The 26,046-nt window shown below is 40.1% G+C and overlaps 1 protein-coding gene and 1 long non-coding RNA gene across 7 annotated transcripts in view; one reads left to right on the top strand and one right to left on the bottom strand.

The window, feature by feature from the left end:
- The window catches only part of TSPAN9 (tetraspanin 9), a 166,595-nt gene that overhangs the window by 136,730 nt on the left and 3,819 nt on the right, over positions 1 to 26,046 (bottom strand). For all 5 annotated transcript variants that reach the window (XM_068182883.1, XM_068182884.1, XM_068182890.1 and 2 more), the window contains exon 2: positions 19,933 to 19,976. The gene's annotated coding sequence lies outside the window, so the exon portion shown is untranslated. The remainder of the gene's footprint in view (positions 1 to 19,932; positions 19,977 to 26,046) is intronic.
- LOC137469806 (uncharacterized) lies at positions 553 to 26,046 on the top strand. 2 transcript variants are annotated; one of them, XR_010996686.1, is made up of 4 exons: positions 553 to 719; positions 1,212 to 1,385; positions 16,439 to 16,603; positions 25,867 to 26,046. It is a non-coding gene; the product is annotated as an uncharacterized lncRNA (long non-coding RNA). The 2 variants fall into 2 exon arrangements; XR_010996685.1 differs by having other exon boundaries at positions 16,436 to 16,603.

Raw genomic sequence — 26,046 nt, 5'->3', positions numbered from 1 at the left:
GTGAAGAATTGCTTTTCCCATGTGTCAGGGCAGGGCTCCAAGGGGCGTAGTGAATCAAGGGGGCTACATCTGGCTGGTGACTGGTCACCAGTGGTGTTTTGCAGGGCTCAATTCTAGGGACAGTTCTGTGCAATGTGTTTATCGGTGATCTGGATGCAGGAGCTGAATGCACCATCAGCAAGTTGATGCTGCTGATGCTAAACCAAGAGGTGCTGTTGATTCTCTGGAGAGACAAGAGACCTTGAAGAGGAATCTGCTCAGAGCATTGGGCAATCATCCCTAGCATGAAATTTCTCAAGAAGAAGTGCCAGATCCTACACCTGGGATGGAGTAACTGCAGGCACAGGTACAAACTGTGACAGGAGTGTCTGCAGAACGCCCTGCATGGAGTACCCTGGGGGTGCTGGGGGCAGCAGCTCAGTGAGAGTCAGCAGGGTGTGCCTGGGCAGCCCAGAGGGCAGGAGCCGTGTCCTGGGAGCATCAAACACAGAGCACAGACGGCAGAGGGGGGATCATCAGCCGTGCTCGGCGCTGGTGCGGCCTCACCAGTTCTGGGCACCACAATGTAAGTGGGATGGGAAGGAGGAAGAATGCATCCAGAGGAGGTCAACGAAACTGGGAATGGTTCAAAGCTGCACAAGGGAAGGCTCAGACTTGACAATGGGAAGCACATCTTTACTGAGAGGGTGGTCAGACACTGGAACCCCCAGACTTCCCGGGTAAATGATCAATGTCCCATCCTGTCTGTTTAAGAATCATCTGGGAAATGCCCTTTGGGAAATGCCCATGCTTTAACTTTTGGTCAGCCCTCAAGCTGTTAGACAGTTGGGCTAGGTCATAGTTTTACGTCCCTTACAACTGAAATATTCTATTCTATTCTGTTTCTTTTTTAATTTTGTCTTGTAAGTTTCTTCCAAGGCTCCTGAAATCCTACATCCCTGTCCAGTTATAATTAATACAGCATAAAGCTGTACTATCCCCATTTTAGATTCTTGCCACACCATTAGCTAGAACTCCTTATAAGCTGTTGACTCCAGAGTAATTTTCAGATCAACCAGTTCTGTAAGAATGCTATTAGAACAATATATTGGGTACTTAGGCAAAAGCAAAGTACGAATTTGTCAAGAACATGTATCAACTAGAAGCCACAGCAAACAGAACTATTTTTCATTTTCATCTCGTACTGCACTACCTGTCATTGCTGGCCCCAGTCACATCTTGCCACAGTGATGCATGAACTTGTCACCTCAAAACTGGCCTGCTGCGACCTACATGGAGCCTACATGCTGTGCAAGCCCTGCAGCTGGTACAGAATGCTGAGGCTTTTATGAGGGGACACGGTGCCACTTCAGCAGATTGGGCTCATGTTTCAATGGTCTGTACTTGTAAGTTTAAAAATTCAAGGTTCTGATTTTAATAATTACAGCCAAACGATATGAGAGTGAATTATCCAAGAAACTGAGCCCTGCTGACAACTGCTGTTGTAGCAACTTGGCTTTGGAGATAAACTAAACTACCAAAGAGGGGCATCTCAAAGACAAGTTCTAGATTTGGTTTGTCCGTGTCCACTGAGAGTTCAGCACAGTTCAAATTCATTTTGGCATGCTTTCTTATTCATCCCAACCTTTTCCAAACTCTAGCAAAAGGAGAGGTTGGAGATAAGGAATGACTGACTTATAAACAGTCCTTTATCTGCATTTCATTTGCAGATAAAGGAACTATACCACAAAAGATGCTCTTACAGGCTTTCAGTAAACACATTGCCGTTAATAACAAAATCAACCAATCAATCAAAAAAAACCCCAAAAACCTAAAAAATTAAAAATGCCTCTCAAGAAAAACTTTTTTAACAAATCCCTTTACTGTGCAGATATTCTGGGCATCTCACTTGACCACTGAAGTAATTGAGAGCACAGCATTTCACTTAATAGTTTCTCTCTGACAGTCGTCATTTGTAGTTCCTTTTTCTTGGAGATGTGCTTTGCAAAGTCTTGCCAATTTTGCTTTAGTTATTTCCAGTTAAGAATGTTCAAATCCATTTTGAACCAATGCAGTCACCAGAAATTCACAAAATCCCTAAAGGAATCAATAGGACATAAATCACACACTGCCCATCCCTGTCACATATGCTTCTCTTGGTTTATATATAAGAACATTGTGGCCTCTTTCAACATCAAATATAATTCATATATCCAGAAAAAAAAAAAAAAAAAAAAAAAAGACATGCCACTACCAATCCTGTTCTGTTCCTCTAAAAACATGTAATTTATGTGTATTGCCAAAATGCAATAACCTACCTCTTGATAAATCTTCAAATGTTTCCATACTCAAAGCTTCTAGTATCATCTTTTTAGGAACCACTAAAAACAACTTCCATTATTAAAAAAACTGAATTAAAAAACATCCCAGATATTTCTTGAAGTCCAAAGTACCTCCTACAAGTAAGAAGACATGTGAGTCAGAACTTAAGCAACTGAATAAATACATTTGAAGCAGGTTTAGCTTCAAACAGAAGGAAGAAGTGATGGGATTACTTTAGGAATACAGCTGCATAGTGCAGATGTGCTGATCCACAGTACCCAATGTCACTGAGAATTAGGTAATATCTGCGTGACTTAGAAACCAGCATTCCTACTAAAGATTTCCCTTATGATTATGATGAGCTCATCTGTGAGAAGTTCATGAACTGTATGAGTGATGTCAGAAATAAATCTTGCAAACACATTCCTTCTTAGGTTTTTTTTCTGTTGTTTTTATTTTAATACAGTTTACAATCACTCTTTATGACCCAGAATAAAAACTGCTATGACAGCATAGGTTGTGGAAGCTGTAACTAATCACATGTCAAAGCTGATCAAAAATAAAACATTTGTAGTTTCACTTCATTCTTAAAGAGTGACCTTATCGTGCAACAAATAAAGTTCTTGTGCACTGTTCCCTCTGCCCTGCAAAATCCTCTATAAAAATGAAACATAATATTATGCCACTTGGCAATGCATCAGGACTTATGGCCTATAAAGGCCGTACCAGATGCTTCTTCATGAGCAAGCTAAAGAGAAACTGGAGCAAGACAGAAGAGGCTTTTGTTATTGCTAATGCTTCCATGTTTGTTCTCAGGAGCTTTCCACCCTCAGGGAGGAAGAGACCATTAAATTAGTGCCTCACAGACTTAACTAACTTACAAGGAGTATTTAAGCTATTTAGACCACCAGCCAAACCAATGCAGTGATGCTGTTGCAGAGACCAGTCCAATTAATTTCACACTGAAAGAAGCATAGGAAAATAAGCAGTACCTACTGGCTGCTGCAGCTCTTCGACTGGGTGAGTATTTCTCAACTGATCTTTCAAAGGCAGTGGGATTATACAGGAAAGTTCTTCTATTTTCCTCCTGTGACTTCCTCATACACAGCAACACCACATTGCATAAAAGAGGAAAAAATCACTCCACTGTCCTCATCCCACCCAGACAGATTGCAGTGGAGTATAGGAAGGTATACCAACATCTTCCTCACACTGCACAGAGAAGAGATTTGAGGTGGAAGAGAACAAGAGTTATGTCCTACCACATGATTTTTTTCACCATCTTGATTTGTTTTACTCTGTCTGCAGTGGGCTGATCAGCACAGCTCAGACAAGATCAAAATGAAAGTTGATGGTGCAGGAGAGGTAAATGGCAATGAATGGTAGCATAATTTTATGTCAAAAACATCAAAGCTTTATATTTTTGTAAAAAGACTGTTTCCTTTAAATTCTCACACACTAGAGGAAGCTGTAATGGACGAGCAAAATCTAAACTGCTGTAAGAAATTTTCTCCTGAGAGCATAACGTAACTGCTGCCAGGACATTGCATAACCAGGCATAAAATGAAGCAAGCTACTAAAAAAAGGCTATTCTTCCAATCACTTATATCTAAAATAGGAAAGCAGAAAGGGGAAAATACCAAAGCAAAGCTTAGTTATCTGCTAGGACCTTTAAATACAGAACCTTAATATTAAAATATAGAGTGCCTACTACAAAGCAATTTCTTTTATGAGAGCCACATCCAAAGAAGGATGGCCTATTAAGCAGTCAAGCTCAAATAGAATCTGCTCTCAAATGTCATCAGAAGAGCAGTGTCTTTCCACCAGCTCTATTCCCTAACATGCAGCCACAGTTTCATCTATTAAATATAATGATAAAAATAGCCAATGAAGGTTTATCAGTCCTTTTTGCCCTCTGAAGGCAATGCTGTTTAGAGAGAAGAAGCAGATATTTACGTTTGATTGTAAATCATCAGAACAATTTACAGTTGGTTTCATTTCTCCACACCTCCAAACAATGAGATTGCATAGTGGCAGATTTGGGCATAACCACACACAACCCCACAACTAAGCCTCACTGAGAGAAAATTTGGCCCCTGGCAACTTCCCTTCATTTTTTTTATAAGTGAAGCCTACTTAAAATCTCTCAACTTGCAGGACTGGCAGCCAGGGACAAAATAAAAATGCTACAGTTTGGCTCCTTCTTGTGATCCAGAAACAAAAACAGAAAGAAAAATGTTTTACTACTGCATTTGTTTTAATCCCTTCTACAGAAATACAGCTTTTACTAGAGCAGTTGTCTGGCACTGTCCAAAAGCCAAGCAGCCCTGCACTTTGCAGAACTCTGTATAAAAAAACTAAGCAAGCATCAATCATTTTCAAAATCTGCCCTATCAGTCAGTACAGGCTGGTGAGAATGTTTGTGTTATGTCCAAAAGTGTCAGAGATAACAGATACACCCTGCAACATAAGAAAGAAATCATGGCAGAAACCAAGCAAAGTCACAAAACCCACAGCACTTTCAGGATATCACAACAAAATAGAGATAAAGCTGTTCTGTTCCCAGCTCAGGCCTTTTTCTCCCCAAGCCTTGAAGAAGTGCAACCCATAGCTTGGCACCAGAGTCAGCATCACAAGCCAAACCACACAGTTCACCCTCTGAAATCAATCTTTTTTTTTTCCTTCAAAATAAGAAATTATACCTTTTTTTAAATCTTATTGCTTGAGCCTACTGCTTTAGTATTTTAATTCTTCTCTCCATCTCTGAAGATAAAGAAAAACTTTTGACAAAAACAGACAAGATTTCCTTGTAACCACACAGTTCCAGAAACTTAGCTTGAAAGGGAAAACACTGTATCCTTACAGTCACTGCAAAGTTGCAAAGGTACAAAATGTCCTTAAGAGAGGCACACGTTAGTTCTCAGATCACGTCATCTGTAAATATGGAAAAAATATCTGATCCCAAGTCAGAAAAGTCAGCTTTAATCTCTAACACTCTTAAGTGTAAGAGATTAAACTCTTAAGAGACAGAGTTCCTTTCTTAAAAGCTTAATGATACTATTTTATTACTGTTCCAGACACCATTCAAAGTTTTAGTGCAAATAAACATTTGATCGCTCAGCTGCTGAAAAATGTTGTTCAACACTTGCAAGTAAGCAGTAAGATTCAAAACAGGAAGAGAGGAAATCAAACCCAAAAAGACACAAAACCAACCAACTCACAAGACAGAGTATATTCTTACTTTAGAGCCAGAACAGAGTAATAGCCGATCTCTGACAATACACCCTTAGAACATCTTACATGTTTCACCATGTATTTCACCCTACTTTTTTAATAAAAATATTTCCAATTTCAGGTTTAAGTCAAGAACTTCTTAGGCAATTTTCAAATGAGCTGTGAAAATAGTAATTTTTAATTGGTTTGACCTTTCCTTTTTAAAGTCTTCATATTGGATTGTTTCCTGCTCGCTGGGAGGAAAGAATAACATCTGGAGGGACAGAATTTGCCATTTTGAAGCTCTGCTACAAAAAAAAGAGATGGCTTTAAAGCAAAGCAGAGAATAAGAAAAGATTAACTCAAGTATTTTGGAAACTAATTTAAAATTACATACTAACAAAAACTATGAAATAAATTGTAAGTGCTGTAAGTCAAACTTCTACTTTCTTGAGGAAATTTAAGAGAAGATATCTTTAACACTTTCCCATCTCTGGCATCTCTCTGTTTCTGAAGCAAGGTGGTTCAAAATACCCATCACGCAGGAAGCACAAGCAGTATATCTTCACAGCTACTAAAATGTGAAACTATTCTCCCTCTTCAACTGCTGATCAGTTTTAACTGTGTGATACATCTATAGAGGCACAAAGAAAGCTAGAAAGTTAAAAGCTCGATTTTAAAGTTTAAAAAAAACCCTGAAAGAATTAAAGCAAATTAATTGCAAAAAAAACCCCGTCATATAAAAGGCAGCTAACAAAACTTCTTCGGGTAACGAAGAATGCAAGCTGCTCTCCTAAAGCTGGTTTTCTGAAAGAACTGAAGTGTTTCAGCTGCCCTCTAGTGTTAAAATGAATGCACGGGTAAGCCAAGAGCCAGGCTGAAAAGATGCTTGAGATTAAAAAATTAATCATTATGATTTATTTTTAACCACTGTAAAACTAAAAATTAAAAAGTAATTTTTAAAATACCCCTGGGCCAATTTTGTCTTTAAAATTAAGGTATTCAAACCTTTCCTGTAACATGCAATTCTGCCCCACAGCAACTAACTACATGAAATTATGGGGAATCTTTTACTCAGGTTCAGCCCTATATTTTAGCTTAAGGAAAAGTTCTGCTTGATGCTAAAAAACTAAAATATTACAATTTTAAAAGAGAAAAGAATCGATCACCTATTTCCATAATCCAAGTTGTAAGATAAGCAAATATTAAACTTAAAGAAATACTGGGTTTTATAATTTACTCTACTTAAAACAAACTGTTTATATATAAGCATGGCTGAAAAACTCTCCTTTTCCTCCTCAGGCTCCACATATAAATTTCAACTTGAGTTTAATTAGCATGCAGAAAAAGGAAAGCTCAGAGGGAAACCTTCTCTGGAGGGTTCTTTATCACCAAATTAAATGAAATCTTGAGCACCAGTAACAAAACAAAGTTCATATAACAAAAAGTGAAACTTCTAAAAATATTAGGTACTGATAGAAGAAATGAAAGAAAGATAGAAACGTTCTAATAGATAAGGGAAGCTTTAGGTTGTGTGTACTGCTGGCTCATGGTCAGCTTGGCATCAACCAGACAGAGCTGTTTCCCAGAGGGTCAGCATGAACTGGAGTATGAACCAGGTATTCTTGGAACACATTCCTGTGCATATGCACATGCTGTGGATGAATGGGACCAGTCAACACAGGTCAGCCAGTGACAAATAACGCCTGACCAACTGGATTTGTGGACAATGGCAGAGCAGTGGATGCGATTTACCTCAGCAAGCCTTTTGACAGTCTGGATTGGTGGGCAACTAGACAGGTAAACAACTGCTTGGAAGGTTGGGCTCGAAGAACAGTGGTTGAAGTGTCATAATCTATGCTGGGGGCCAGCAATGAAGAGAGTATTGCATGGGTTTGTCTGGAGGCTTGTCCTGTTTAACACCTTCATCAGTGACCTGGAGGTGACACAGTCTACTCTCATCAGGCTTGCAGATGACAGCAAACTAGGGGATGCAGACAATAAGCTCCAGGGCAGAGCTACCATTCTGAAGAACCCAGACAGGCCAGAGAAAGAGGCTGCCAGGAAAGGACCTCTGCTTAAAAGGATTTGTGGGTACCAGTGGAGACAGGGCTAAATGGGACTCGGAATTGCAATGAAGGCTAAAAGCTTACTGTACTGTATCCACAAGACAATACACAGTAGATAACAGAAGTGATTGTTTTCCTTTACTCAACACTGTACTAAACCCAGTTCTGAGCCTCCAGTAAAAGAAAGTGTTGATCAAGGCTGTGGAACTGTTGGAGTGAGGCCAGAGGAGGCACATGAAGATGATCGGAGGGCTGGAGCTCCTCTCTGATGAAGACGTGATGAAAGTTGGGGTTGTTCTGCCTGGAGAAGGCCCCAAGGAGACCTCATAGCACATTCCAATGCCTAGAGGGGGTCTGAAAGCTAGAGAGAGGCATCTTAAAAGGGTATGCACAGATAGGACAAAGAGGGCAGGTTTTAAACTGAATGAGAACCAACTTAGATTAGATAAAAGAAGTTTTTTACAATGACGGTGATAAAACACTGGCACAGGCTGCCCAGAGAAGTGATAGGTGCCCCATCCCTGGAAACATTCAAGCCAGATTGGATGGGGTTCTGAGCAACCTGGTCTGGTTGAAGATGTCCCTGCTCATTGCAGGGGGCTGGATTAGATGGCCTTTAAAAGGTCCATTCCAACCCAAACTATTCCATGAAAAACCTGAGCAAGTCCTGTCAAAGGACACCAAGTTCTCAGGGAATTAGAGCTCTGGGCCTGTGAGGAAAGGCTGATAAAAATGGGCTTGCTTGACTTATGAAGGCTTTGGAGGAACACAGTAACAGACTTTCAATTCCCAATAGAGGGTTACCAAAAACACGGGCAAGGCTTTTTATAAAAGTATGTGGTAGGAGAACAAGAGACAACTTAAATTGTCACAGGACATTTAAAAAATTACTGCTCTGAAGTATTAGAACAGGTATCTGAGAGACTGTGGAATCTATGTTCATGCAATTTTCAAGAACAATCTTGACAATGTCCGTGCAACCTAGTCTGAAGTCAGCATTGATCTTACTTTGAGTAGGAGCTGGGCTAAATGACCCCTGGAAGTCCTTTCCAACCTGAATGAGTCTGCAAGTGACATCACCTTGTAAACCATTATAAAATGGTTTTTGAAACTGCTTTAACATCTGACATATGCCTATCCCAGGGCTTCCTGCACCATACAATGCACAAGGAGTGCTGGCATATGTTTGCAGCATGGAGGAATGTTTGAGCTGCTCCACCCACAGCTTATCTGCTTAGTTAGCATCACTTGTTTCAAGAAAATTTATAACAGTGTCCCCACTCCCTCCATATGCCTCCCTCAGTACAAACATACTGATATGGGTACCAAGATGCACAAGGTCATATGGACACAGGCTTTTAATCAGGCTGGAAGCAAGCCCTTGCAAAGTTTCCAGGACACAGATGGTGACCCCTGGCCTGTGTATCACATGTGTAGTGGCATTATCCTTTCCATGCCTGCTCCATAAGAACCACTATTGACATGAAGGCTGCCAGTTGTAGTGTCAAGTACCTGATGATCACAATAGTCATCAATGGGGCCTACAGTTAATACCATTAATCTGGACTAAAAATTCATGTCAGTCATGAGTAAACTTGCTGACACAAACTCTGAGAGCAGCAATAATCCAGCAGGGCCAAACCAAATCACTGCCTAGAATGCAGAGTCTGATGTAATACTTGGCTTCAAGTTGCTCCCATGACTCTCAGTTACACATACAGATACAGTCACTCACATTACACAGCTACTTTTGTTGAGCAGTTTTGTAAAATCTGTCAAAAAATTCAATGCTGTTCACACCAGTATCAGCAGAAGGCATTACATCACAGTAAGCACACTGGATCTCTGAAGCCCAGTGAGATCTTTAGGAAGACAAAGACAAATACAGTTTTAAAACATAGAATGATATTTATAAATATTTGATAGGAATGCCAAGGTCTCTAAAGTTGACCAGAGCTCATCAAGGACAGAAGTTTCAAAATCACTTTTGTCAGCTACATACTTTTATGGCAGTGCTGCTGCTCTATGAACATTCTCAGCATGGTAATACAATTCTGCTGCCTGGGCATGCTCAGATACCACAACTAGCACATGTGCCATCCTTTGAGAATCGCTGAGTTAATACAGCATCTAGTCTGGCATCCATCCACTTTTGCAAAACAACTTATCTAACCCAATTTCCCATCATCTTTGTTAACTGTCCTACAGCTGTGGGCAGAAAAATTCCCCAGGGGCCTGCAGCCTGTTTCTTTTCTCTCTCTTTCCTGACACTCACATAAAATACACTCTGGTTTCACGACAGAAGGCACTGAAACATGAGGAAAACGCATCCATTTTTGCTGACTAACAAGCATGCCTCTGATCAGATGTGACCACCTTCCCATGACGTGCTGACGCAGTCATGAGCTGTGCTCCTACAGTACCACAAGTTCACCGGTGCCCACAAATTTCCTGTTTGTGGGCGCCATGGTCAGATCAGAGCAGATGCACCACGGCGCAAAGTCTGAGGGTGCTGCACTGAAGAAAAGATTACATCATGTGCAGCCTTGAAACACCCAGTGCTGTCCTCAAACACGACAGGAACCTCACAGCAGTCAGTAAAAAGAAAAATAGTTCATACTTGAAAATCCCTAGTTGACTTAATAGGTGGAAAATAGACTTAAGAGCTGAAATCAAGTTTTAATATCCCATGTCAATTAGGAATTCTTGTGTATTATATTTTGTATTTACTACCTAACTATAACCTCAAACTGGTTTAAATGCACTAAACACACAGCCCCACCATCAACCCTGATGATGACTTCTACAATCTATAATAAGGATATGATGATATATGAAAAGAATTACCCTATTTTCTTGGTTTTACCATCTTTGCATTTCAGTGAACCTCCCCTTCTTTCTTTTAAGAATCTTGGGAGACTACTAAATTAAAAGATAGGATGGCATGCATAATAATACAATATATTTTCAATTTTAAGTATTTCATATATTTGTTCCAGTTACGTATCCATGGAATTATGGTAATGTAAATAGACGAGCCTAAGGTGAATTAGCAGATGTTATTTTGAAACAAGGGTACACAAACAGATCTGCAGCTTCATTTAATCTGAGTGCAGAGAACCAAAAGCAGACAAAGTCACCACATTATTTTAACCTACATGAATGCTGAAGATTAGTCTTTTTCTCTCTCATTACACATCCTCCCTTAAAAGAGAAAATTACCATGCCGAAATGACTTCATTTCTTTCCACATTCTGCTACATCTTCTCATTCATCAAAGGTTCATCAGCCTCATCCAATACATTTCAAGTTGGGTATCTCAGGATGCTTTAACAAACAGGAATTTGTCTGAGCTTGGCTGGATTCCCTCAACTGCACCCTCATCCACCAGTTGTGGATGACTGGTACTAGCCAACTGTAAAGCACTGTTCCTGAACAAGTAACAATTGTTAAAATAAAAAAATTAGAGTTTAGGCTATGTATTGTTCTGGGCTACTATCAAAGGAAGCACTTGCATAAAAATACAAAAGCAGGAAACAGTAAAAAAAGTACATTCCCTGGCACCAGCTCTTTGCCAGCTTCAGTCTTCACTGCATACTGTATCACACCAATAAATAAAAGGTGCACTGTGAGCAGTTTTAAAGCAAAAACAAATGACAAAAAACCAAAACAAAACCCAAACCAAGCAAACAGCCACCTCCCTACTCCAGAAAAAAAAAAAAAACCCAAGCAGACTGAAGATTAAAGCACTAAACAATTGTGACAAGAAAAAAACCTTAACAAAGGTCAAAGTTGTCCTTCAGACATTTTTATTTCAGCTGTCAGCTTTGAAAGCCAGATATATACAAATGTCAGTAAATGCAAAAGGTAAAAATTAGTACTCTTATACAGACATATTCACTGGCCTTCCAGAGATTCTCTCTTTTTTTTTTTTTTAATAATGTATCAAGGTTATAATAATAAATCATAAGGAAGAATACCAGTTTAAATAGCATGCTGATTTACTCATACAAAACTGCAAATTATTAATTTTCAGTTCACTCCTGCAGTTCTCCTCCCATCTTGCATGCCTCTGGAATGACCCAAGCAGCACCAAGGTGTGGCTGGACAAAGAGCACACTTGACACTTCTGTGTGAGGCTCCGAGACAAAAATCAGCTCTTGGCAAATCCTTACAGCACCTTAGAGCAGGTGAACAGAACTTAAAATCACAAGGCACAAGAGAAAAACAAACAGGCTTAAAGATGCGTATTTCAAGTAACACTGTTCACAAGGCCTTAAGCTGAAATTGCATAGCAACCATTAAAAATTTTAACATCAAAACAGTCAAGGGGAAAGTTCATGTCTTTACACACAGTTTGATGGGTGAAGGTGTGGGTGTTGCCATCTTTGAAACGGGTCTGAATGTCTCTTCTGACTGAGGACAGCAGGTTTGTTGCAGAGCCCTGACCCTTGGCTCCTGAAACAGCCCCGGCTCTCCCAAGCCTGAACTTCTGAGCTCTGGGGTAAAACAGCAGGTTCCAGGGGCAGGATGTGGTGGGCGGCTCGGGGAGGCTGTACCTTCCCACTGCCTCAGCAATGGGGAAAGGAAAGGGGAAACGTGCGGCCGGGAGTTCAGGATCAAGGGAGGCTGCGCCCTCCGAAACCTGGAGAGGGAAAACCCTGCGGCTGTGTGCCCCAGTGGACTCTCCCCCTCATTCAAATAAAGCTGAAGGACTCTCCTGTCTCCTTTTTAGACATAAACCTCTGGGGTTTGTGGATTTTCCTGACACAGTGAACAAAACATACACATCACAACACACAGCCTTCACTAAGTTCTTGACTGTTTCTATATTCTTTCTGATATGCACAAAGCACATACTAAACAAGCAGGGAATGCTGTCAATGAAACATACAACACTTAAACACAAATTAGACACATAAACACTATTTGGGCTAAAAATAAATCCCTGGAGGCAAGGTAAACTAATTGTAGTCATTACATTTTTAAAAATATGAAAACACATTTTAAAATCAAACCATGACATCTAAAACTACCAAGTTTTCTGTTGTCACCTTAAATTGCATGACTGCTTTCAAAAGATTACAAAAATATACTCATCATGATACAAGTTTTGCTGAGTAATTGGTATTAACATATCTATTTTCAGCAGTTTTATGTGACAAATCCATCACCTTTCAGCTTGTTTAGGCCGAGAACAATCCAAAATAACTACAGTGTCAACACTCTGTGTATGAACATTCATTTCAGAGACAGAGCCCTTTGCAAAGCCTGATTGTGCTTTAAGCTTACTTTCTTCCCAAATTCGAACTAATTTTTTCTAATAATTTTTCTGTAAGGAAGAGTCTGTGCTTTTGCAACTGCTCCACACAAATCTGTGTTATCTGTCCTGCTCAGAGTCACAGGCACTGAATTTCATTTCTGTTCTTAGTCATGCATGGCTCACTCTCCGTGCCCACAGCATCTCCCGTCACTCTCAGCACTGCTAGCAATGTAAAGTCAAGCCTGACCTAATATGCTCCCCTGGAACAGAAAGCAAAAATAAACACACAAAGATGGGCCAAATGCTAGCAACCCTGAGTTCAAATTTTACCCATCTTGCATAGCATCAAATAGGCCACTTCACTTGCAGCTTCACCTCCTCCCAGTCCATGTGACAGGCTCTTGTCGGTTTGTGCATCTTTCAATTTCCATCTGACTTTGCTGCCTGGTTTTGTTACTGAATAACTTATCAAGCCCCAAATAGGTTTTATCCACTGTCAATTCAATCAAATAATTGAATCAGGTAAGGTTCTGCAATTTTCTTGATACAGAACATTTAGAAGAAGAAGTTTCCTGATTAGTTACTTCAGGATGTGAAAAATGAGATTCACTCTCCTGGTAAAATTTACAAGTTTAATAAAGGACAATAGGATACAAAAATAAAGCAAAGTTAACGGCCAGGTGCTTGGCATTCAGCCAAGAGCACACCTGCTATTTCAGAGACACCCTTTACACGCCTTTTTTATTGCATCAGCCTATTGCATATTCATAAACAATTATGAATATTTAAATTTCCCCCCAAACTAGTTTACATGTTCCAAGAACCATTTAGCATGGCTTCTCCTCAGGTCTGCCTTTCTAGAGCATGCACATTTCTTGGCTGTGGTTCTATTCTGTTTTTATTATCCCCTCCAGCTTGGGCTTTGGTCTGTACTTTCTACAGAAGGCAGGTGCTGATAGTTGGCATATCAGTAGCAGGGGTTTTCATCATACTTTCATTGGGTATTATCCAACCAAGCAGGCAGCTTGATTATCACAAGTGTAACTATACCAGCTATTTCACTACAATATCTAAGTTTAGTTAATAGCAGAAATAAAAACTATATCTTTATAGCAAAGTTACCTTAACATTATACATATAGCATCCATTTTCATATTTGCAAAGAGCCAATATTATAATATGTATTTATAACAATGAGATCTGTGCGTGAGCCTCTGAAACCCACTACTGAGGGCAAACTGAGGAAATACAATAGGCTTTCCATCTCTCATATCTTGTGCTCTGTATAGCAATAGTACATTTATGCCATAGTTTTCCCATTAATAATGCTGCTTTGTGTTAGCTGTCCTCAGATGTTGCACACCAAATCCTAGCTAGCCGACTAGTTGTTTCCAAACTCCCCCTTTTTCCTTAAACATTTCTGGAGAGAGGACTTTAAAAGAGGAAACATCCTACGATACTAGGTCAATTAATCTCCACGTCAGCCTGAGGGCAATACAGAGGCAGGCAGAGAAGGAACTGGCAGGATGGCAAAGATAAAGCAGCTGAGTAGCACAGTTCAGTCAGGAACAGCACAGGGCTGAGCACGAGCTGACAGCCCCTCACTACTGCCATGGCAGGAACAGAAAGCAGGAGAGTGATTAATTAGTTTGACAAAAAGGGAAAAAACGGGATTAACAGCTACTGTTGACACCTACATAGATAGATCCCCAACTTTTTTTTCAAAAACACTGAACTTGGCTTGGAAAATGGGCTTGGAAAAAACCTGGGCAATGACTTCTACAATCGATAATGATACACTGCAAAAATAGTATCAAGTGTATTAGGAATACACTTCTGTGGCTCTGCTAGGGGGAAACCTACCTGCCTAAGGAGCACTCAGCTGCTGGAAAATCCACAGCAATTAAACCAAAGTGCCAAGAAATGCACTAATGGGGAGAAATTTGATATTGGCTCTGCAGAGGGCTGGCTGAAAAGTGTAATGTTTTTTTCCTCACTGGCATCTCTAACCTCTTTGATACTACAAATGCTTCTGCTGAGTGACAGCAGTATCCCTTGTAAATGATGGGGAGGATTCCAGGGCTACTAGCAAGGAAAGTAATGCAGCTCCTGAAATTCCCACCTATGTCCACATGAAGTCACAGATTTCTCTCCCACACTGAAAGAAACCATTCAGGGATTACAAGAGCAATAATTTTATTCAAGAGAAGAAAAAGCAAGAAAGAATCCACTGGCAATCAAAGCTTTGGTACTCTGCTAAGATCAGTTCCTTGAGCTCCCTAAAGACAAAAAAACCTAACCATTCACAGCCCCTCTGAAGCTCAGCTGCATGAGTGTGATACACACCAAGCAGAAATGAATATAGCAGACAATAAATCAGAAATCAACGTGGATTAGAACTGAGTATACAGAGACTCTCCAGAAAATGCTTAAGGTCTGATAATGGTAAAAATGATAACTACTGCTTTGAGAGATTTAGTTTAGTTCACAGCTGTCCAATAGGCTACCTCAGGAACATGTACATAGCTCTATTTAAAATAAGGCTTTTTTTATTCCATCACAGAGAAGCAGACAATACGCTGTATGCAACAAAACAGGTACCACAAACCCCAGTACCATGGACCCCACAGTTTCTTTCAGGGACTGCAATACCCAAGAACTGCTCTGTGGGAGCCTGGCAATAAGGACAACAAGCTAAGAGCAGAAAATTGTGCTCCAACACATTCCTCCATGCCTTCTTTCACATGGCAAACAAGTGAGACAGCCTCACCCCATCATTCATAAGGAGGTTTGGTTATATGTGTGACTAAATACTCAAGTGAAAATCTTTCTCCATATTAAAAAACTTAAATAAAAATCCACACATGAGAAAGTGTCACAAATCTGATATTCCAAGGGAGCAGAAGTAATAATAAAACATGTTCATTAATTATGGGGACAAATATTCCAGGTTCAAGCAACCTGAGAAGAACCAGCGATTAACTAACAATATCTCTGGGACAAATAATTTTCCTTTCCCCATAACTAATTTATCTTTTGCCAGTGGGGTGCTCCATACATGGAGATTTAACTTTATGGCACATTAAAGTTTAGCTGTATCATATTACTTCGTAACTTACAGGACAGGATCATTTACATTTTGCCTCAAGGCCTCAGAATCCAGCTTAAAACTGAGACTCTGAAAATTAAACTACCGTGATCTGGCCAAATGCCAATCCCAAGGCCACTGCCCCCAGCAACTTTCTTTTCCTTAGGCTACCTTAGCAGAACTTCTAATAATGTTCCTGAAGATGTGGTCTAACATTATCCATTTAATTAGACAAGCTCTTCTTATGACAAAGAACAGAGAATGATGCCAAATACTCATTCAAATCAGACATGAACAATGTGTTGGCCCAACTGCGGAACATCTGAGCACGTTTCACACATTTTACAAATATGTGCCTTTGGCACAACAGGGTCATCAAGCTATTGCTATGACTGTAAGACAGCCAAGAGAAGTTAACAAAACCTCTTCTCATACTTCTCTTTCTCACCTTGCTTGCCTGATCTCATTTTGGATTAAATTTTACAGCCTGTATTTGTTCAGTAGGTCCCAGGTCCTCCCCTCTTTGCCTCACTCTACTGGGCACAGTATGAAGGCCGTGACAGCAATGACCCTGCTCACAGTCCAAAACAAACCACACAAATGAAGAACAGCCCTGCCCCAATGAGGTACCCAGGATCACCCTAGAAGGCCTCACAGTCCACCACATGGGTAAGGCATAGTGACAACTTGTTCCCTACAATAGCACGATTAACATTTAAAACCCATTATTCAATAATACATCCTATATGTTAAAATGTCCATCTTATCTAGAATGGCTGCCTGCCAAAAACAAGCCATCACAAAGCATCTCACACGCCCTTTTTGATTTCATTACACATCAGTGTTTTCCAGACATTTAAAAATCCCCACAGTATGTGCTGGTTTTAAGATATAGCTGAAGATTGTCTTCACTATTCACTCTGGGTCCGAGTTCGCTACTGAGCAGTTTCCTACAAGAGCTTTTGTAATACACTCTATTTAATGCTGAGTGATAAATAGCAGCATTTCACTCAACTTCAATACCACACATCAGCAAGGCATTCAATCATTTTATTTTAACAACAATTTGTTGTTCATTCTAGAAATTCAAGTCTGGCAAGCTTTTTAATATGCATGAGTACGTTTCACAGAAAGCAAAAAGCACGTTTCCCATTCTGCTCAACATGTTCAAGTCCTATCTTCTTTGCAGAAACGGACCACTTTGAAAGGAAGATCCCAAATACAAAAATTAATACAAAAGGGTATCTGAAATCCAGTCACTGACACTGATAAGCAAGGTAAAGAAAGTGGGGCAATTTCTAAACCTCCATTAGAGATGGGATACTAATTTTTCAATTTGTTGTGAAACACATTTCAGAAACATAAGGGGGAAAAATGCATATTACCATGCATGCAAGAAAAATGTTTGAAATATCCTATTTATCTTCCCTCTCTAAGGGATGTAGATTCTTTTGTACTCCTTGATGATGCGAATCACAGATCAGCATTCTGGGAATCAATCCTATTCCCATTTGCCAGTGTAATATGATCATTAAGCGTAATTAACACATGATATTTCATTACTGCCATGGACTTGGACCAGATCTAAAATGTAAATATTTGCCAAACTGTACATCCTAGTGCCCAGTGCTACACAATGGTGTAACTTAAGACACTCACTTGATCTGCTTTCTCTTCTGGGGGCAGAGTTAAGGCTGCTGTGGGAATTCTCACTTTCACAACATGAGGCAGGTTAAACATTATAGATGATGTTACATTAATTTCTGCAGTATCAAATTTTAAAGGTATGGAAACAAGATGAAAGAGCTCACAATACAGTCATCATTTCAAGAGGCACTAGAATGAACAGAAAGAAAACTCCTGGAACAAATAACAACCATTTCAATCTTCCCCAACTATCTTTTCCCTAGTGCACTCAATCACCCAGCTCTCCTAGGACACAGTAATCAAGAAACCACCATTCTGTGTGATTCAGAGCGCAGCACACATGCAAAAGATAATCAGAAAAACCACTGCAAGATGCAAACACACAGCAGCCTTATGGAGAGACATTTTATGACCAAGCCAAGACTCTTTATAACAATCTTAAATTCTACAGCATGTAATTTCATAGGTTCTTTATCTTACATACTGTAATATTGTGTCTCATCTACTACGAATACAGATGTTACCTGTGTCAATGCCTAACACTCCTCACCTATATTTTCATTTTTTGTCTTGCAAAAGAAATATCAGGAAGCTATTCAAATCTGTGCTGGTTTTGGGTTTTGAGGTTAGTTTTCTTCACAGTGGCTGGTATGGGGCTGAGTTTTAGATTTATGCTGAACAGAGGGTTCATAATCTAGAGATGGTTTTGGTGGTGGTGAGCAGGGCTTACATAGAGCCAAGGCCTTTTCTGCTTCTTGCATTGCCACGGCAAGGAAATTGGAAGTATGTGGGAAAGTGGGAAGAGACACAGCTGGGACAGCTGACCCCAACTGACCAAAGTGATATTTCATATCATATAACATCATGCTCAGCATATCAAGTGAGGGAAGAAGGAGAAAGGGAGGAAGATTGGAGAGATGGCTTTTGTCTTCCCAAGTCACGATTACATGTGATGGGCCCTGCTCTCCTGGAGATGGCTGAACACCTGCCTGCCCACAGGAAGCAGTGATTTAATTCCTTGCTTTGCTTGTGCTTGTGGCTTAACCCATGTGTTTTCCAGCTTTTACCCTTCCAGTTCTCTCCCCAATCCCGTTGGTGGAGGAGTGAGTGAGCAGCCATGTGGGACTTGGCTGTTGGCTGAGGTTAAACCACAACCATGTCCAACATCAAATGTAGAGATTTTAAGCTAGTTGTATACCTCCTATTACTGATTTTTCTCTTGGAAACACCCAAGTCCTCCAAGTGAAATTTTCCACAGCAGTTAAACAACAGAACTATTGCCTTGACATTGAAAACCCTCTCAGGATATTTCCCAGTTCTCTCTTAAATAAACAGTATCCCTAAGTCAATGCATCTTTGCTGTAGCTCCAAGACTGAGCCATTGAGCAGCATCACCTCTAATGATGATTTACACAAGAGTACAGGAAAGCTCCAGCATTCCTTTTTCATAGCCTCACCTAACATGTTCTTAGCTTTTCCCAGTTGCAAGGAGATTCTTTCCTTTCACTGACCATAATCTCTCATCACTCATCCCAAAATGTACAACAGTAGATGTTCTTTGCCTGCAGCTGTCATGACAAGTTTTACACAGCAGCACAGAAGTATGAAACAGTTCTTGGCAATCCAAGTACAAGAGTGGACTATTAGCTCTCTGTTGCTCTCACTGCTTGGATTTATCAAACTGCAGTCCACGAAGCCTTTGGCAGAACACATGGCATTCAGCAGAAAGGTGGATCACCTTGCTTTCCCTAAAGGAGCAGAAGTTACTCCTTCTACTGTGTCAGAAACTTAATGAAAGGTAAGCAGTGCCACATCTGCCACTCGCTCCTAGCCAAGGCTAAATCCCTGAAGAACACCAGGAATGTAAAAATACAAAGCAATGGGCCTGCAGCTGTAGTAAGACACCTAACCCCAGGGTAGCCCTGGGTTCCGCCAAAATAAGTCTGTTTTTCTAAGCCTGTTTATAGAACTACCCTTGCACAAAAGCATACAACTTATGTGGACTAATGAAAGTCCTCTCAATAGGAACATTGTTTCATTCTTCCCTGCTTCCTTTCCCTACAAATGTAACAGGTAAGGAAACAGAGGGAGAAGAATATTCGCATATAATGAAGAGGATTGTTGTCCTCCTCTGTTACATTTCCTTCAGTACTCATGGCAGCACTTGGAGATGATCCCAACAACAACCATGTTACTCTGGACTCTCTCAGCATTTGTGGCTAGAAAATAACAGATTACAAAAAGGTTTTTGTAAGGGCTCAGGGTTGGACCAACTCGTCTTCCCTTAATGTCAATGTAAGCAGTCTTAAGGCTTAATGACTCCAAGAATCCTTCACCAAGATCTTACTTACTGAGGTAACTGGATGTACACCAAGGAAAAAGTCACAGGCCAAACCTGGAAAGAAGAAGAAGAAGAAAATTAATTTATTTGTCTTTTGGACTTCCCACCACAAATATAATTAGCTTAGGAAGACAGAAAGGAGAGAATCAGGGAGATATAAAAACAAACAGGAAAAAGTATATCAAATTCCACCTGCTTCTGAACAAAAGGAGTAAGTCTTAACACTGGTCTCCAGGGCATAATATACTGATTTGATCTGGACTCAAGTTTAAATAATGGCAATAGGCAAAATATTAAAACAGACTTAAAGAAACTGAAGGGAAAACAGAGATCATGGGGAAAAGCAAAACCTGTGTGTCTATTAAATCAGAAATACTAGTAAAAAAATCCAGTGCTTCTACCGCCTGGCATTTTGGTCCCCCATTATCACCATGACTCATGATGACCTGCTTACAGCAGCCAAACTAGAAATTAAGCAAGACCCTTCCTGATAAATTTTCCTCCAGTAGCCTTGCTTCCTGACTGATGTCACCTTTGCTTCTAGGACAACTGCTTAAGTCAAAACCACACAAAATCACACAACAGAAAGCACCCCACTTTATCATATTGGAGCTTTCAAGCCTGTAACAGCACCACCCCAGTGTTAAAAGGATGCTACAGTTAGCAAAGTGAGACTAGGATTTCCTTCAATCACATGATGAAAGACATGGAACAGTACCATTTCCACTGTTTACAAGCCCATCAATATTATTGCAGCTGCAAACAAAAAAAGAATTACAGACTAAGTATTTTTTATTGGGATTATTAACCAAACTTGGTCAATGGAAATGCTTCCATCATTCCATTGTTGTTGATTTTTAAACTAATGTTTTCCCTTTGCCTTCTTCACTGTATCAAGTAAGACAATGAAACACTGCTATTGATTTCACAGTCTATTTACTTACTTGCTTGAGCACACAGACACTTCAAGAGATCATACACATCACTTCTATACATCCTCCTTAAAGTGAAGTAAATACTATATGAACTCATCATCAATGTCATGCTCCATGGCTAGGACTTGCAGACATCCACCCAACCTAACTAGCTCCCCAGAGACACAGGTGACAACAATTTCAGCCACTGAAGTACTCATATTGAAGTCAAGGGTAGCTAAGCAATAACTATTAAATAATAAAATAAATAAATAATAATTTTTAATAAAATAATAAATTAGCCAAGATTCCCACAGTTCCATTGTGTAGATGTGGGCTCATTAGCCAAACTGCTGTCAACACACATTATGCTGTTAGCTACACTTATAGATGAACTTTCTTTACCACTGTTGTAAGCCAGTTATGAACAGAACACAATCTGTAGCAAAGGCAGAAATGGTCTGAGAGGAGCACTTCAAGTCATGTAATCCTGTAAAACAGGTAAGTCCTAGCCATGTCAGAGGTACACTGTCTGGCTTGACAAAAGCCAGCTCTACACAGTAAAATTAAGAAAAGAAAATGAAATGCCTGCAAGAAAACTGTTAAAGAGGTCTTGTTGTTGGCCAAGGTAAACAACAATAAACTGAAAGAAACAAGACTCATCTGACAGACCAGAACTGGTCAGATGAAAACTCATGAACAGATGCCACTGAAGAGCTCAGCTCATACCCACAAAGATTCACTACGATGCTTGGGCAGGTACAACATTGTTGCAAAAACTATGATGCAAGGAACAGCCACTCCACAAATCCTTCAAAAACTTGAACCTTTCACTATGTTTTCTACAAGAGTAGGGAACTGTACTAAGCAGCCAGCCAACCTGCTCAATCCACAGTTCACAGCAGAAGAAAGTAAGGAGACAAGTCTGCCTTATAAAGCAGGAGTCTTATAACATGAGGCCTAAAAAAACCTAGAAGAAGAAAATGCTGATCTTTTCTCTTCTAGAAAGCTCAGTGACTGGAAGGCACTTATCTCCTGCTAACCGTTAGGAACATCACCACACCTCTCTTCTAAACTAAAGCATTCTTGTCTCCCAGTTCCTCAAACCATGGCCCAAGGGCAAGCAAAGTCTGTTTGCTGTTGTAAACAGGTGCTTTGGACCAATGTCATCATCACAGGTAAGTAGCTACTTTGGCTGTCCTTAACAGTTTCGAGCTTGCCATGGGGATATTTTGTACCTGAAGTATGAGATGAGTGCATTTTATTAATAAAATTAAAACCTACAGCTCTAACCACTTACAGATCTTTGAAGCAGAAACTGGGCTGTCCAGAGTATACAAGCAGAAACAGTCTGGTAGTGATCTTCTAATAAAGACTTAAGAAGAACATAGAGCAATGAATATCACTTCTCAGTATCTCTTAAAAGTAAAGGAGGGGGGTGACTTTTCACCTTCAAAACAAACAAGGATCTTAAGAAGATTTTGATAAATTACTTTCAAATTTTAAAAAAATAGGAACTAAATAGTACTAGCTAAAGCAGAGAGAAAGATAGAGATTCCTGAATGAAGAAACATTTCTCTTTAAAGAGCTCTTTAAAAAGCAGTTCAGAAAAAAACAACAACATATCCAAATTACTTGGATCAGCTTTGTTTCCTTTGTGTGGTTTAATGTAGAAACAGCAAGGAATAAATGGACTAAAGATAGCAAAACTGTTCTGTTCTTACCATAGAATGAACTTCCTCAGCTCTTCAAAGAGGAACTGATGGAGAACAGAATAAGAACTGAAGCTAGAGACTAAATAGCTGTGAAAACCAGGCTATGATGAAACACAACCAGGATTTTTTGTTTTCATGAAAGAAAGCAAGATGCAATAGAGATTGTTTGGGTGTCCCTAGAGAGTAGGCAGCTGAAAATAGATTTTTCAGGGCAAACTGACTGCTTTAAGAAAGATTATCTTAAGAAATTATTTTAAGAAAAACAGAATGAAAAGGAGAGAGTTTCTTTTATAAGTCTTGAGAGGTACTTTGTGGTGACCATTCACCAGGAAAACGGTGCATCAATATGGAACTTGGAAAACTGAAAACCATCCAGATGAATTTGCATTGGTGTGGGAACTTAAGACTCAGTTCTCATTTCCTCCTCTTGGTTCTCCCTAGAAAATCCCTTTTCTACTTCATGGTCCTTTTTACTTTGCCTTCTATATAACTAGAATTGAGCACACATCCAAGAAGCTCCTGTTCTCAATGAAGTCTCTTCCTCTACAGATAGTCAAATTGCTCTACGGATCACTGGTCCCAGCAATTACTTTTACCATGGCCTTCATATCCTAATCTCTGACCATATTCAGATGATATGCCATGTTCAGTCTTCCGATATGAAACAGGAGGAGTTTCAGTGTGTGGGATTTAGCTGATCTTCCATCCTGAGTAGGTGTGAGGGGAATATATTGGGAATTTTCCCAGAGTTGCAGTTCTTCCCCCTCGCTCTTCATCTTTGATGGCACCCAATAGCTCAGTATTAGGTGTCTGTGCTATTTATATCTTCCCTATAGATACCTCTGCTGCTGCCCGCAGTGTCCCAGGTTCTATGAAGGTAAAGTCTTGTCAGTCTTGCTGCTTTCTCCACTGCTGTGAAACAGATCAGCAAGAGCTTTTCTAACACTCAGAGCCACTGTTACTTGGTAAAACATTGTGAGACAGCACAGCAGCACTGGAGAGATCCAAAAGCTCTGATATATGAAAGAAAATCACTTAATTTATACATGGAAGGTTTCCTTTGCAGGCTTTTAGGCCAGCCATTTAGGTTTTTATTTTACAAGGAGACATGTTCCCAGCTGTATGTTAATACAGGTCTCTTCTACTGCCAGAACCATTATCCCATTCCCCTAATGGTATTTTGTCCACATGTATATAAATACATATAAACAACACTGTGCAGACTGTCCTCCAGTGGAAACAATGTACTAGACATTCTCAGAACATTGCTTTCAATCCTTCACAACTTTAGCTGCACTTTCTTCAAACAAAGTCAGGTAACAACCTTCATTCACATATGGTTACAGTCTCAAAATAAAACTGAATGAAAGGCTGATTTTGGGATAAGTATATCTTTACAAAATCAAGGAACTGTTTAAAACAAAGCTGGATGAACATCCTGGGCAGAACCAACTTATACTGAACTGTATGCACAGTTGTAAGTAAAAAAACACTAGTAGAGAAACAGAAAGCAAAGTATGCTTTCAAAAGCATTCTTGAACTATTTAACCTTTAGAAATGTGCAAATGAAAACAGAAAGTCTCCTCACCTGTGCTCAACATGAGTTTGGAGTACAGCTGCAATCACCATAAATGTGACTGTCAGCATACTGCCACAAGGCACTTGAGGAGACAGCACTGACTACCCAATTGCACAAGACAAGTCACTTGGGCTCTTCCCACCAGTGGCCTAAACCCAGGATTCCTCCAACTTCAAGTTTTGCCTCCCTCAATCCTTCAGGTCAAATGAATTTAAGTAAGAGTGAAATTAAAGAACACCAAATACAGGAGAGTTCACAGAGCCCTCTGCTCTCTAAGATCTGTATTGATCCCGGTTCCCTAGTACAGGATCTCAAAATTTGGAGCTAAGTCTCCTTCAAACCTGCTGACAGGGTGTGACATTTCAGCTCTCTGTTCAGTGTACCACCTCATCCTTCCTTTCCAGCCCTTCCTCCCAGGGGAGGGCTGCAGACTTCCTCTCCCTTAGCCTAGTGCCTCCTCAAGGCTCCTGCCTTCCCACCCACTCCCCTCTGAGCCCCTTCTCCATTCTAGCCGTGCCACCTGCCCAGACACACCACACATGGATAATGCAGCTCTTGTGGTCCTGAGCCTGCATGAGGTTGATATATTCCATCATACCCTCACTGTGAGCTTACGCAGACCAATCCAAGCACTTGTAAATCAGTGAGGACAGCCCAGGACGAAGGCAGTTCTGCTTGAGCAATATCTGAGCAGAAACTAAAGCCCAGTTAACACAGTTCAGCTGATTCTAGAGACATACAGTCACTCTGCCTCAAAAATATCATCAGCTTTTTACTAGTTAATGCAGTTTGTTTCCCCTTTTGCACATGTAGCAGGGATCATGGAAATAAACACCCAGCTACTAGTCATTTCCACCTTCAGAAATATCAGGCATTAAACTAGCATGACAGTGTTTGCATTAGAAAGGAGAACTCTGACAGCAAAAGGGAAAAGGGCTTTCAAAAAAAACTTTAATAGGTTTTCCTATTATACCTTTTGAAACAAATATTAATGCAAACTTCAAGTCTTTCAAATGTATGTTACTATTTCATGGTTATCATAATATTACAATATCATATTCACATCACTGTAAAGAAATGCTAAGCTCAATTAATACCTTTGTCCACTTAAAGGCTTATTGGAGCATATGTTTATGATTTAATCTGCCCCATCTGCCAGGAGCTATCCCTACAACATGCCTATTTTATACTCTTGATTTTAAAAACTTTTCAACAACAGAATTTTTTCACCCCTCCTCAAAAGGCAATCTAACAGACTAATACATCCCACTGGCATCAAAACACAGCTCATTACTTACTCAGGATCCCACATTTCCTATCTGTTCTTTCTTCCATGTGAAGCACAGTCAGATGCCTCCTTTTTTACTGGGCTCGCAGACAGTAACACTTTGCAGCAGATGGGCTTTGCCCAAGGATCATGTCTCATTCTACAAACTCTAGCCCTCAAGGTTTATTTTTTGACAGCAATAAACGCAAGTGTTTGGAATATCATCAGAAAACAGAGGGAAAGGTGAGGTAGGGCTTGAAAGACATTTAAGCAACAGTGCTGTCCATCTGTGTTAACACTTAACTCACAGGGACATCACCTTCCTGGAAACACCTGGGCAATGAAGAAAGCATCCAGCATCTTTCACTGGAGAAGAGAGTCCAGCCTCATAACGAATACCCCACAGAAAACATGTCACTGAACCACAGAAAGTAATCCACAGGACAGATTTGATGGGGTTTTCTCCCAGGAAACACAGCACTGACATTCAGCAATGCACGTTTCATTGAGGGAGGCTACAAGGAGCAGCAGAAACATCCTGTGGAAGTCAGCTTTAGGAGATCAGGAGAGATGAAGAAGAAGGGCACTAGTGATACCTGTAGTCTCCAATAAAGTATCTTATTAACACCTGAGTAAAATACACAAAAGT

The sequence above is a fragment of the Anomalospiza imberbis genome, chromosome 2 (genome assembly GCF_031753505.1).
Source record: "Anomalospiza imberbis isolate Cuckoo-Finch-1a 21T00152 chromosome 2, ASM3175350v1, whole genome shotgun sequence".
Lineage (NCBI taxonomy): Eukaryota > Metazoa > Chordata > Aves > Passeriformes > Viduidae > Anomalospiza > Anomalospiza imberbis.
Note: the sequence above shows the minus strand (reverse complement) of the source record. Positions and strands in the feature narration are given on the sequence as shown.